This window comes from Stenella coeruleoalba (assembly GCF_951394435.1).
Source record: "Stenella coeruleoalba genome assembly, chromosome: 17".
Classification (NCBI taxonomy): domain Eukaryota; kingdom Metazoa; phylum Chordata; class Mammalia; order Artiodactyla; family Delphinidae; genus Stenella; species Stenella coeruleoalba.
In genome coordinates this window covers 27811936-27827267 of record NC_137163.1, presented here as the reverse complement: position 1 = coordinate 27827267, position 15332 = coordinate 27811936, and the positions used below count along the sequence as shown (strand labels likewise).

Sequence of the window (15332 nt, the reverse complement as noted above, 5' to 3'; positions counted from 1 at the left end):
GTGTAACAAGATCAGGACTGTACCTTAAAAAATTAAATAGCACCATCCTTAAAGGGCCCAAAATAGCAATACCATTGACCCTTGAACAACTACAAGGTTAATCCGAGTATAGTTTACAGTTGGCCCTCTTATCTGCAGTTCCTCTGCATCCTCAGATTAAACCAACCACTGATGGGGTCTTGTAGTACTGTAATATTTACTATTGAAAAATACCCCCTTATAACTGGACTTGTGCAGTTCAAACACAGGTTGTTCAAGGGTCAACTGTACAAGGAGGATTTTATTCTAGGAGCATAGCCGTAGGATAGAGAAACCATTGGTTGACTATGAAGAGGTAAGAGATAGAAAGGGAGAATCTAAACTTTTAAGCCTTGGTGACTGAATGGTTGATACTATGTCAGTACTCGAAATGATAAAGTGAAGAGGAAGCCACTTGCTTTATTTCATTTTTTTAATGCCTCCCCCTTTCCCTTTTGGTAGCCATAAGTTTGTTTTCTACGTCTGTGAATCTATTTCTGTTTTGTAATAATCTAAAAAACTGTTACAAGTGAACTTATTTGATTCCACATATAAGTGATATCATATGATATTTGTCTTTGTCTGACTTACTTCACTTAGTATGATAATCTCCAAGTCCATCCATGTTGCTGCAAATGGCATTACTTCATTCTTTTTTATGGTTGAGTAATATTCCACAGTAGATATATTCCACACCTTCTTTATCCATTCATCTGTTGATGGATATTTAGGTTGCTTCCATGTCTTGACTATTGTAAATAGTGCTCCTATGAACACTGGAGTACATGTACCTTTTCGAATTAGAGTTCTCATCATTTTCAGTTATATGCCCAGGAGTGGGATTGCTGGATCATATGGTAACTCTATTTTTAGTTTTTTAAGGAACATACTTTCTGTTCTTCTTAGTGGCTGCACCAATTTACATCCCCACCAACAATGTAGGGTTCCTTTTTCTCCACACCCTCTCCAGCATTTGTTATTTGTAGACATTTTGATGATGGCCATTCTGACCAGAGGGAGATGATACCTCATTATAGTTTTGATTTGCATTTCTCTAATAATTAGTAGTGTTGAGCATCTTTTCATGTGCCTGTTGGCCACCTATATCTCTTTTTTGAAGAAATGTGTATTTAGGTCTTCTGCCCATTTTTTGATTGGGTTGTTTGTTTTTTAATACTGAGCTATATAAGCTGTTTGTATATCTTGGAAATTAATCCCTTGTCAGTCACATCATTTACAAATATCTTCTCCCATTCCATAGGTTGTCTTTTCATTTTGTTTATGGTTTCCTTTGCTGTGCAAAACTTTTAAGTTTAATTAGGTCCCATTTGTCTATTTTTGCTTTTATTTCCATTACTCTAGGAGACAGATCCAAAAAATGTTGCTGCAGTTTGTGTCAGAGAGTGTTCTGCCTGTGTTTTCCTCTAGGAGTCTTATAACATCTGGTCTTACATTTAGGTCTTTAATCCATTTTGAGTTTATTTTTGTACATAGTGTTAGAGAATGTTTTAATTTCATTCTTTTACATGTAGCTGTCCAGTTTTCTCAGCACCACTTATTAAAGAAACTGTCTTTTCTCCATTATATATCCTTGCTTCCTTTGTACAAAATTAATTGAGCATAGGTGTATGGACTTATTTCTGGGCTCTCTATTCTGTTCCATTGATCCGTATGTCTATTTTTGTGCCAATACCATGCTGTTTTGAATACTGTAGCTTTGTAGTAATTGTCTGAAGTCTGGGAGGGTTATACCTCTAGCTTTGTTCTTTTTCCTCAGAATTGCCTTGGCAATTCTGGGTCTTTTGTGGTTCAATATACATTTTAGTATTATTTGTTCTAGTTCTGTGAAAATGTCATGGGTAATTTGATAAGGATTAGGTTAAATCTGTAGATGGCAGAAGCCACTTTCTTGGGTACAGTGGAAGACTACTTTGAGTTACATTGACTTTATGGTGCCCATAAACATTCTAGATAGAGATATAATATTTGCAATCATCAATATAGCTAATTACTCTGGAATAAATTAGATCTCTGAGGCAGGGAGTACATAAACAGATAAAGACAATAAGGGCAGAGTCTTGAACAAAACAGATGACAGAGAGCACTCCATGAAGGCTGCAGAGCTACATGATCCATTCAGCAGTCACTAGTCAAAATGGATTCTGAACACTTGAAATGTGACTAGTCCGAATTATGTACTATAAAATAGATACCAGTTTTCCAAGAGTATGAAAAAAAAATGGCTTTTAGGGGAAGGGGCTTATCTTCCATCCAGTGTTACATAGCATGTAAAAAAAGCTATCCCTAGCCAAGCAGAAAACAAAACAAACCAAAAAAAGTAAAAGAAAAAACTTTTTAACCACCCATATTTGTTTACCTGGATGGTGACATGTTGGAGAAGGGGAAAAAATATTATCTATAACTAGAAAGGATAAATCAGCTTCCTGAGAGCCACTCCTCTCCCAAAAACACATATAACACATATATAACTGGAGTTCAATAAATATTTAAGTGGATGAATGAACATTAATAAATAATTCAGGTTCCTGGAATAGAACAGATGCCATGCTCCAATAGGAAACTGAAGAGAGTTTAATAAAATAACTATTTATAAATATGCGAGTGGGGTTAAAAAAAAACCAAACAAACAAGGTATGACAACATTGGGGAGCTATTGCCACCCCCAGGGCTGAAGAGACAGGGGGAAAAGCAGTTACTGAAATTCAGGACATGTGTAGTGGAGTCCCTTATAGGAGTTGTGACCCAAGTTGGAAAGACGCAACCAAATGAAGATGCCCTCAAAGGAGGGAGCAGTGGAGTAATGACTCTGATTTCTCTTTCCACTAGCCTGTTGATCTTCTGCCAATGCCTCCCACTGGCTGAAACCAACCCAAAACCAGATGGCAAGGGAGCCTCCTTGACGCAGTCCTCCCAGGCCAACCTCCAAAGGGTCAAGTGGAGAGCAGATCTAGAGAGGCAATCTCAAATTATCCAGCACAGAGATTTTATTATTATTTTCAATCTATCTAGAGATACTTTTCTTTTCTACTGAGGAATGTTCATCATCTTGTCCCCATCATCATTCAAATGGTGAGAAAAATAAAAATTAATCACCTAGACAGTGTTGTAGGCACTGGGAATACAATCATAAGCAAAAAGCCTTATGCTAATTCCCCATCCTAGATGAGCAGATAGTTTTAGTGGGGGAAGAGAAACATCCCAGAATTCCATAGATCTCCCTTTGTAGCGAGAAAATCATAAACTTTAGAATCAAACGAAAACATTGTGTTGGTGACTAAGTTAATTTCACTGAGCCTCAATTTCATCTAATAAAAAGGAATTGTGATGCCTATTTTTTAGGGTTAACGTGTAATTTAAAGACCATGTATGTAGCACACTGTATAGGTTCTGGCACACAGTAATTAATTATAACTTTAGAAACAGCAGTATCTTCTTTACTCAGTTTACCAATTCAAATGCTAATCTCTTCTGGAATCACCCTCACAAACAAACCCAGAAATAATGTTTTACCAGCTATCTGGGTTTCCCTTAGGTCTGTCACTTTGACACATAAAATTAACCATCACACACTGCAAAGCACCGAACAAAAACATTTGACATTTGTAAAAACTGTAACTGCAGCTCTCTCTTCCCTTAACATCACACTTCTTTTCCATTTTATTGTACTTAACATGGGAGCAGGTGGTTGGTGGCAGGCGTAGCTCCATGTTCCCAGAGGACCCAGGAAGTGGAGAATTCCTATTCTGAGGGTTTGGGTTGTTCCAGATCACTGCATAATCTGCACAGGGAGGGCCAGAAATGTGTCCACATGGAGTGAGGTCATGGAGGCAACTAGTTCTTCCTCTGTTCACTGGACCCCCTCCTGAACTTTTCTACTATTGGGTTACTTATTAAACTTATTAAACAAATTGCACGTAGAATCACAGACCAAGGCCTTCTGGGTAATAAGCAAATAATATTTCTCGTTTTTTATTAGTGGTGTATGACCTTGTTTATGAGACTTCATGCTAGATGCCACAAGAAAATTTAAGTTGAAGAATCAGTACAACTATGATAAAAAAATGAAAAACTTCAAATTGTGAGGAAGAAAAAGAAAAAAATAAGAAACAAACTCAGCTACAATGCATAAAAAGGTTATTTTAATGACCCAAACACCAGGTTGTTTTTTAACACACTGACGAATAAACAGATGCTTTATTCTATTACAATAATTATAAAATAGAAATTTTTCTACACCAATATTTTCAAAAAGAAACCTAAGGCTGCTAAATATATCTTTTTAAAGATATTTGATTAGGTTAGAGCTACTTATAAGATGCCAGGTCTGTAATCCTCTTGGTTCTCATTGGTCTTCCAGCTATACACAGTGGGTTCCTGCCCATTAAATTTAACCTTAATAAAATGTCTCACAAATGAAATCAAATTTTCGGAAATGCCTGTTAGGAATTACCTACTGATTTGCTATACCCAGCAAACTTGATTCCTGCACATCCTTTTTGTACTAAAGCATTCAGACCTCCTTCTGTAGAAAGTGGGTTTTGTATTTTTACCTCCTCTAGGCCTCTGTGAAATGGATTGTAAGTATAGCAGGAGTTTATATTCACTGTGAACTAACAGGGCTCAGGCTATGTTTGCTGAATACCCATAGAAGTCAGGAAGCATACCTAAAGAAAATAGAAGTGCAGCTTCAATCATCTGGCAACATTCTTTATTCATTTGTTAATTCATCATTCATTCATTCAACACTGATTTTTTTCACGTACAAGAGCAAAGTATTAAATTAGATAGGATCGTGAAAAGAAGAGTTATATGACATGGTACCTGCTTTTAAGAAGTTCATGTTTCTGCTAGGATAACTGTGCCTGACCAAACCTTCAACTAGGTGATAGTTCGAGAGCTGTTACAGAGATCCCACTAAATTTTTTTGAAAGGTTTGTATATGGGGGTAACGTCACCTGCAACATGCAATCAACTTCAGGGATTGAGGAAATGAGGCTCAGAACTGTCAAGTTCATTAAGTGTCCTTGGATATCAGCACATCCATCTTTCCTTGCAAATTGTGTCTCAGATTATTTGCCTTACATACACAAAAATGAATTATCAGGAAACTATCCACAATCACAAATAAATTTTTTCTTATGTGTGTTGTGTCGTGTGACCCTACCATGTGTTATTGCATTATATGTGTCAGTATTGTGTTCCAAGGCCATGGGCATGCAGATGACATATTCTTTTCTATTCCTTCTACATCTAATATGCAATATCTTTTGCACAAATGTATGGTCAGGCCACTCAACATGGCTGTTCTCTCGCTCTCTGTAATCCCTTGCCCAACCAGTGCCTGCTTCACCTAAGCCCTTCACACATGACTGACCTGCCTAGTACTTGCCCAGGCCCCAGCTGGTGATTGTTCTCATCAAAGGGGCCGGGAGGGGTGTGCCCCTCTGCTGGTTTCCCTGGTAACTAATGAGCCCACCTGATGTCAATTCCCCTATAACTGGTAGTCTCGCTTTTCCCCAGATCGAAGACTGCCACCATGTCCTGCATCGCCAGGACCTTCGCCAGGACCTTGCTTCAGACGTGTAAGTTTTCCAACCATTAAACCATTGATGTCTCTGTCGCTCACTCTGGGCTCTTTCTTCGGTCTTGAAACTGGGCAAGTACAGGCCTCGTAGGCCTACGGGGCACAGCCCAACAACAAATAACACCATATAACTTTTCCCTTGTCAGGAATGTATAAGAACAGATTGCTTTGTTCTCTTATGCTATAGTGTTGACTGTTAAACAACCATGCTGTTTTTACAGAGTATAGCAAACACGGAGGCAATTTAGAAAAGATATTTTCCTCCTACTAATCTCAGAGGGGGCCAATCAAGGTCTCTGTCCATACTGCAACCAAACAGACTTTTATAAAAAGCAAAATTCACCTTGCTACATCTCTGCTTAGTATCTGTCAACAGCATCGAATCACTATTAGAATAAAAACCAAATTCTTTTAAATGGTCATAAGGCCCAACAGGCTCTAGTCCCTTCCTGCCTTTCCAGCTTCAGGTTCCCCTTTGCCTCCTTCTCCAAGGTCCAGCCACTCTGAACTTCCTGCATTCTTTATGCTTCCAGATTCTGGAGCTGGACTGCCTATGTTTCGGTTCTCAGTTGGCCACTTACTAGCTCTGTGATCTTAGACAAGTTACTTAATATATCTGTGCCTCAGTTACTCATCTGTAAAATGGAAGTAAGAATGGTACCCACTTGACATTTTTGTTATTATGAGGATCAAATAATATATATGAAAATATCAATTTGTGCCTGTCACACAGACAGAGCTATATATGAGGATTCCTCTTATTTGCTATTCTTGCCTAAGTGCCTTAATACATGATTTTGTCTCTGTAATGCCTCCTTATGATCCTTTCCTTTAGCTAAAGTACATTTATTCATTTTATATCAGCTTAAATGTTCTGTGTCTAGGGCTTCCCTGGTAGCGCAGTGGTTGAGAGTCCGCCTGCCGATGCAGGGGACGCCCCCTCCGGGGGGATCCCACATGCCGCGGAGCGGCTGGGCCCGTGAGCTATGGCCACTGGGCCTGCGCGTCCGGAGCCTGTGCTCCGCAACGGGAGAAGCCACAACAGTGAGAGGCCCGCAAAAAGAAAGAAAGAAAGAAAGAAAGAAAAGTTCTGTGTCTAGAAAACATTTCCTTTCATTTAAGTTAGATCAGGACTCCCTGTTATATATAATTTTCTAGTACCTTGTATATCCTTAGAAGCACTTACCATGATAATGATTAGACAATTAATTATTAATTCTTTTAATTTTTTTGCTTGAATCCATTTCCACTTCTCCAAGGATAGAAACCCAGTCCATCATGCTTACCACTTTGTAACCCCTCCACTCTCTCACTCCCAACATGTGAGCAACTCTCAATAGCTCAATTGATGAATTTCACTTGCTTTCTCTTTTTCCTCCTGTCCTCCTTTCGGAATTGATAGAAACAAGGAATGATGTGGCTAGCACAGAGGCATCAGGAGTACTCAGGACACTTCTGTGCTCTGAAATGCACCCTGCACTGCAGCGTTATGAAAGGAAAAATGAAACAGTTTAGAGAGATGGATAATAACAAACTGGGGAACAAGTTAGAAGGTAAGAAAGGATGCACATTTCTCATAAATGAAAGAATAATTATCTCAATGGTATTCCTGAAATTGGGGCAAGTGAGCCAGTCATAAATAGCAGAAGGTACAAATGGAAACTCCTACCAAGACATTTCATATCCAGCCATAGCTCTGCTCCTGGACCACAGCAAAACAGAGTCCAATTGACAAAGTATCCAAGAAACTCTTTCATAGTTTTCCAACCTCTCTATAAGAACTCCAGAGCATTAGTCTTTCATCAGGAACATTTTTGTTCAATCCATTTCCTCATGTTCAACTCCTGAATGATCTTTTCATTTATGTCTTATATTTCCCTCACTTTCTTCTTCAAGACCAAAATCAATTCTGGTGAACTACACAGAATATATACTAGACTGTATGCTCACTCTTTCTAAAAAATGCATCTGTGTACCTGTGAATAGCTTTCTATTATTTCCATATATATTTCTTTTTCTCTTTCCCTTTCCAATGTTTAACTGTTAAATCCAGAACGACTCCATTTATTTCCCTTTCTGATGCTTCAACCTTTCTGCACTCTCCTGTGCTAGCCAGAAGATGTCAGTCTTACAACTGAAATCGATTCTTTGTCCCTCTCCTAAATAGCCGAAAAACACGTCAACTTCAGATACCAAGGCAAAAACCCTTGAAATGCCCTAAAGATCCAAATAACAGACATGCAAGTCTATGCACTAGGATATCCTTTATGGCACTTGAATGTATCTTGCCTATTTGGGATTTACAGATATGTAATTGGTAGGCAATTTCTATTCACAGGCCTTTTCTACAGCTGAAACCAAACCAGTGTTGAGACTAAAGAATCACAGAACTGTGAAGTTGGAAGGGCCTTAGCACTTTCTGCCCTCTCTACATGAATTTCTTTTATTCTAGAATGGAATGTGATTTCTTAGTATAAACACATTCCCCTATTCATACATTCATTTATTCATCAGTTTTTTTAATAGAACATATTCTATATGCTTGGCAATGGAATAATTTGCTAAGGATCCAAATGTAAAAAAGATGAAGTAGACACAACCCTTGTCCTCTGTTATGGGTTGACTTGTGCCCTTACTCACAAAGAGGAAGTCCCCCAATACCTTAGAATGTGAACCTATTTGGAAATAGAGTCATTGCAGACGTAACTAGTTAAGAAGATGAGATCATACTGAAGTAAGATGGGCACTTAATGCAATATGACTGGTGTCCTTATAAGAAAAGGAGAGAGACACACAGGGAAAAGATGGTCATGTGACAACAGAAGACAAGATTGGGGTGTTGCATCTCTAAGCGAAGGAACACAAAGGATTTCTGACAAACAGCAGAAGCTAGAAGTGGCAAGGAAAGATTCTCCCCTATGTATGTTTCAGAGAACCCAGCTGACACCTTGATTTTAAACCTCTAGCCTCCGGAGGTTTATTTATTATGAGATAATACATTTCTGTTGTTTTAAGCCACTTAGTTCGTAGTACTTTGTTATGACAGCCCTAGGAATCTAATGCACCCATAAAAAGATGATACAATACAAACAGGTAAATCTAATACATTGTAATAAATGCTATTACAATTGAAGTACGGGATATGATGGGAAAATATGAGAGAAATACCCATCAGAGGAGATCAGCAGATCAGATTTCTGAAGGAAGTGACCCCTATTCCAAAAACCAACAAACAAAAAAGATGTCAAAGACATACCCAAGTAAATTATTGATACTATGAAGCAGTAGAGCCATTTTATAAATGGAGAAAAGCACCTAACTCTCTCACCTACCTATAGTCCTTCTTTGCTCAGCTCAAAACTTTGGTCAACAATCAAAATATTATTAGATATGAATCTCAACTCTATTTAATTGAGGTTTCCATTTATTAATTCTTTACAATTCTCCCTTTTGAAAAAGACCTTTCTCTGAAGCATCACTGATCAAGAGTCAGGTTTTTCCAGTTTCATTGGCTTTTTGTCCCTAAATGACAGGAAATACTTTTCCTGGATGTAGTGACTCCTGTCAGAGGAAAAGAGTGCAGATTGGAAATCTATTGAGATCACGTTCAAATAACTAGGAGAGGTAGGAGAGAGAACTCTCAGGTGTTTTATGTAAAGTCCATATGTTATCAAGATCATAGGTATTGGAGATGATTGGAAACGTTATGTCATCATCAAAGGTTTGGTGATAAACTTCCAATAGGCCTGGTCTGGATATCCTGGTCTATCTCATCAGATGTCTTCTGCTTCAATTCCAGGAAATCTTTACTTTCAGGTCACCAGATGATGTACAGGTCCAGGCAGTGTCTGGTGTTTTCTTTAGGTGTATCATGTGAATCCAAGAGTCTATTCCCTGGAGTTTGGAAGCACTAGAGTTGGTTAGCAGTACTTGGTAGGGACCTTTCCAACAAGGTTAAAGAGTCTTTCTGGAGGTATCTTTTCCAATAGGCAAAATCTCCAGGTTGCAAGGCATGATACTTAAGGTCTTTGTCTCCCAAGGGTACACTGTGAAAAGATTGCTTTACCAAAACATGTTTATTTTAAAGCAGTTAGGCCTTTGCAATATTGGAGTATCTCTCCTTTTATCAGTTGAGGGTCAAAAGAGGCAGAAGCCAAGTGCATTGGGAATTCTGTGACTATCTCAAAGAGTTTATGAGTTTCAAAAGGGGTGGATATAAGATTTAGAAGGACCAATAGCAATGCTTTTGGTCAAGGTACTTGGAGGGCCTCTGCAAATTTTGCAAATGAGTATTAATAATGCATTAAGTGGGTTAGACTAAACCAGAAGATTTAGGATGGAAAATGTTGTAAAATTGGCCAAACAGCACAGACTTGTCGACCAGACCTGACCAGTAATATGGGTCCCTTGATCACTGTGAATTTCAAGAGGAGTTCCCCATGGAGGGACAATCTTTTCCAAAAGGGCTTTAGCCTCAGAAGGGGGGGTAGCCTGTCTATAAGAGAAGGCTTCAGTTCAGTGTGACAACATACAGACCATGACTAAAACATTTATATCAGACTGAAAAATTGTGTGAAATCCATTTGTCATGCCTAAAATGGTTCTTTAGGCACTTTAAAATGTCTGGGAGCAGTACAGACTTCCCTGGGTTGTATTTTGGACAAGTGGGACAATTGAGGTAGGCTCTTTTGCAGCCTTGTGATGTTCTCCCACAAACACTGATTCATGAATTCTATCCTGTTGTCAGTAGACCAATGGTTTAATACATGTACAGTGGTGAGGAATGGGCATTTTAGAGTCTCTGGTATGACTGGGCTGGTGTTTTGTCTAAATCAGAGCTTCCTCTTTTTATCAAACCAACAATTGGTGAATTTTCAAATTTTTTTTTCTTTTCTGAGGCCAATTGTTGGTCTTTTCTAGCCAATTTTTCTAAGTTATCATTTGGGGAAATATCCCTTTGGACCATGACAGAGGCCTGGCTGCTGTTGGTTCCCTAAAGGGCAGCATTCCTTGCAAAAATGTCAGCAAGATGATTTCCCTTAGCTTCCAGGGTGTCAAGTTTAGAATGCCCCAGAATCTTAATAACTAAAGCATCAGGTAAAAGTATTGTATCCAACAATCCCTGAACATAGGGGCCATTTTTAATTTTATTTCCACTGGAAGTAAGGAAGCCATATTGTTTCTACAACATTCCAAAATTATGAGCTACTCTGAAAGCATATCTACTATCAGTATAAACATTGGCAGTTTTGTCCTTGGCTAAAGTACAAGCTCATGTAAGACTGTATAATTCAGCCTGTAGGACTAAAGTAGCCGTAGGTGAAGATGCCTCCTCAACAACATCAAAAGGAGTTGCAAGCATATCCAGCACAATATTTGCCATTGTTACCTTTTAAATAAGAGCCATCAGCGAACCATGAAGTCAGCATTACCCAAAGAGATTTCCTGCAGATCATAATATGGAGGAGTCAGGAGGTGATCCATCAGTGTTAAGTAGTCGTGAGGAGCTTCATTGGTGACAGAAGGGAGGAGAGTACCAGGGTTAAGGTTATTATACTGTGAAAGTGTTACGTGAGGAGCAGTTAACAAAAAGACTTCATAGTAAGTGAGGCAGCAGACTGAGAAATGTTGAGTGTGATGAGAATTCAGAAAGACTTCTACTGTGTGAGGTACAAAATTGCTTAAAGGAGATCCCACAATGATTTTCCTCAGTGGCCTTAACCAAAGGGGCAGTAGCAGTAATGTCTCTAAGGCAGCAGGGGTACCCTCCTGTCACAGGGTCCAATTACTGGCTGTTATAATCTATGGGTCAAAGGTGGTCCCCATGTTTTTGAGACAGTACCCCAAGGGCATTCTCTTCCTTTTCATATACAAAAAGGAAAAAGGGAATCTGATAATTGGGATGTCCAAGGGCAGAAGGGTTCATCAAACTCTCCTTCAAGGCCTTGAAAACTATGCCATTCTGTTCATCCCATAAAATTGGGTCAGCAGTGTTACTGTTTAGTAAAACATACATTGGTTTGGCCATAAGAGAGAAATTTGGAATCATTTTCAGCAATAACCAACTAGCTCAAGAAAACCTCTCAGTTGGTGCTTAGTTTTGGGCTTTGGGAGACTTAGGACACCCTGAAGTCTGTCTGGATCCAAGTGTAGCCCTTGTTCTGATAATCAGATCAAACTGCAATTTTTCCTTGGCAACCTTAAGCCCCTGTAAGGCTAAAAGCTTTAGCAAGTAGATGCTGTCGTCCTGTGAGGAGGCTTGTAAAAAAGAGCAAAGAAGCAAATGATCCACATTTTGCAACAAAGTAGAACACCTAGGGAACTTTATATCACCCAGACCAGCTTTCAGGATTTGTGAGATATGAGAATGACTGTCAGTAAAACCCTGCGGCGTTACTGTCCAGGTGAATTGTTTTTATTCCCCAATGAAAGCAAAAAGGCATTGGCTATCTTTATCAGCTGGAATATTAAAGAATGCACTGCATAAATCAATTACAGTAAAACATTTGCTTCCAGTGGGAATGGATTTTAGTGACATATGAGGGTTAGGAAAAAAAGAGTGTCGAGGGAAAACAATGTTTATTGCTCAGAGGTCCTAGACAAAATTTTACCTTCAGCTGTAGATTTTCTGACTGGTAAAATAGTATTACAGGGATTGTTACAAAGGATAATGAGGCCTTGAGCCTTGTAATCTTCTATTATGGGCTTTATACCTCTAAGGGCTGCTTTATGTATAAAATATTGATTAATTCTGGAAAGAGATTTTGAGGGATCTATCAGAAACTTAATGGGAGTTGTGCTGTGAATTTTATCAATATCAGTTGGAGATTTTGCCCATAAGAAGGGTGGTAGCTGATTCAATAGGGACAAATAATCAATGTTTTCAGAATCAGCTCTAGTACTGTCAGAAATGAAACAAATAAAAAATGTCAAAAGGTCATTTAATTTCCTTTGTTGGTTACTTTGATGACTACTATCTGAATTCTAGAATTCTCTCTTTTAGGAGAAATTCCAGCATGATACTACTCTAAGAAGTCTTGGCTTAATAAATGGATAGGGTCAAAGGAACCAAGGAGAATAAGCTGTGAACACAAAAGGGAATAGGGCCTAAACAAAAGGAAATCAGTGCAGAGACGGGAACCTCCTGAGGTTCCTTAGAGATCCCCCCTATTCGTACTGTTTTGATACTTTGAGGCAGGGGCTGCCTTATAGTAGTGGGTCTGAGCACCAAGAGTGTGGCTTCAGTGTCAGTTAGTACTGGAAGAGAATGTTTCTCCAAGCTGATTAAGAGGGGGGATTAGGAAGAGCCCCTGTAGTTCCTCAGATCCCCATCATTGGGAATTGGGAGGACGTTAGAAGGACTGGTTAGAGGGCTGAAGCTGCCTGAAGTGCTTAAATTTGTAACAACGTCTTTTCCAACGCCTTAGCTCTTTGCAGTAATAGCAGAAACTAGGAAGATTTTCGTTTTGTTAGGGGTCTTCATTAGCTGGAGTTGAAGATTAAGAATTTTAGCAGTCTTTCTTTAGGTGACTTATCTAGAAAGCGAGAGAGTTGGTTTTCCAGATTGACTGAATCTGGAGTAGACATGGTTTCCCATTCCATCCCAATCCTTTTTACTAGAAGGAAAAAGTCCTGGTTCAGCCCATAATAAACACAGAGTTAAGAGCTACCTGGGTGGAAAAAACATATAGAGGAAGACCAGAATTTTCTTTAAAAACAATCTGAAGTTAATTGTAATAGTCATGAACAGGTATATCAGATTTTTATTAAAGCATGAATTTTTTTCCAATCAGCAGACTTTGGAAAAGCCCCAGGAATTGCTTGATGACATCACCTAGCAATTACAGATCCTGATCAAATAATAAGTTAGCAAGCTGGTCTCCCAGTTGTAATTCTAGAGACTTTTCAGGATTTTCCCAGCTAGCAGTTTTCATTCAATGCTGGGCCTGGCCTTCACAAGCATATGAGCTAGCTGATACAAGTCAGAGAAACCAGGTTGATAAGTTTGAATGACTACATTAAATTCCTCAGCAAATCAGTGAGAATCTTCAGTTACTTTGGGAAAATCTTTGACTATTGCTTGTTTTAGTTCAGGGATTATAAGAAATTAAGGGTTTAGCCTCTGGATCCTCAGAAACTTAATTTTAAAGGGACAGGTTCTGATAAGTTCAGAGGAAAAGGGAGTGAGGAGAGTTTCGGAGAAAAAGAGATGTTCAGTGAGAGAATTAGTATGGGGAACTGAGGGTATAGTTGCATAGGCTGCATAGATGGAAAAAGGAATATAGCACCAGAGGCGGGGCCTGAGATGAAAAGCCAAGGAAGAGGAGCACAAGGCTTCAGAATCCATTTTATACTTCTCTAATTGTTTGCCTCAGTTAATCTTAAAATCTTATTTTGCAGAGAGGCAGTTTTAGGATCCTAATAACATTGGAAGCTCAAAATACTAATCAAAATAGGCATTTCATTCAGCTTTGGAAATTTTAGAACTGTGGTGGTCCAATTCAGTTTTAAGAAAAGTAAGTTTGAGTATTTCAAAAGTTCTCCATAATGGCCATTGATATTCTAAATTGCCTTTGATCAGATCAGTCTGTTTAGTCAGAAAGGCACATGAGGAAGGACTGTAGTTTGTAAACATAAAATGGCTGGGGTCTCTGTAGGGATGGTGCCCTCAAAATATTTAGGTAGCTGGGATCCCATTTCTCAGAAGTTTTTCTCTAGAATAAAAGAATAATTTTTTAACAACCTAAACAGCTGAAAAGGCTTACAGCTCAAACTCAAACAACCTGAACAGCTCAAATAGCTTGTAATTCAGATAGCTTAAACACTTCAAATATCTCAACCAGCCTGCAGGCCTAATACCAGGCAGTTCTAAGAAAACAGCTTGGTCCTAAAGGAGTCAAGTCAAAAGCTTCTCAACTCAGTTTCCATAGAAGAGCTGCTATTCCTAAGGAATAAGCTGAAGGCTGAACTGGCACAGTTCCAATGAAACAGCCCTTATTCCCAAAGGAATGGGCCAAAGGCTGAACCAGTTCCAGTTGGAACAGTCTGATTTCTAATTAGACTGAAGTGCCAAACAAGTAGTCCCATACAGAACAAGGCTTTAACCAGACAGAGTGAAACATTAAAATAAATTCTGAGTAAATCCTGGGGAGCTTCAAAATATAAAAAGGGCAGAAGCTCAAATCCAGAAGAAAGACATACCTTCAAACTCCAGGGTTGGCAAGAAAAGCAGTGAGAGACAATGAGGTCAATGTGGGTACCACACTTATATACTCACCATTATCTTTGGATCACTGTATAGGCACCAAAATGTTGACCTAAAACAAACAGACTGACAGATATTTCTCCAACAAAAAATGGGTTTATTAGCAATCAGCAAAGAATTGCATTTTGGGGTCTACAACTGTGGAGAGCCACGTGCAAGTCTCTGAACAGCCAGGGAAAAAGAACTCTTTTACAGAAGAGAAGAAGAAGTTGGGAGGGCTATAGTAAGCAGAGTCCATGACTTTTCAATGGTTGTCTCTGCCAGGAAAGAAGAGGAATCTTCCTTCTTTCCTGTTGGGCTCTGCTGTCATCACAGGGCATAAAAGCTCCCCTTTCTGGTCTCCTGACTCTATTTAATAGATGTTTGTGTTTGTTAATTTTTTACAATTTCAATGTTTATTATGGTGCTACTGTTGCTCCCAGTTAAAGAACTCTTGACCCAAAT

General features: G+C 38.8%; 1 protein-coding gene across 6 annotated transcripts in view; it reads left to right on the top strand.

The window, feature by feature from the left end:
- The window catches only part of EMC2 (ER membrane protein complex subunit 2), a 617592-nt gene that overhangs the window by 464364 nt on the left and 137896 nt on the right, over positions 1 to 15332 (top strand). For all 6 annotated transcript variants that reach the window (XR_013824672.1, XR_013824673.1, XR_013824674.1 and 3 more), the window contains one exon: positions 5560 to 5621. The gene's annotated coding sequence lies outside the window, so the exon portion shown is untranslated. The remainder of the gene's footprint in view (positions 1 to 5559; positions 5622 to 15332) is intronic.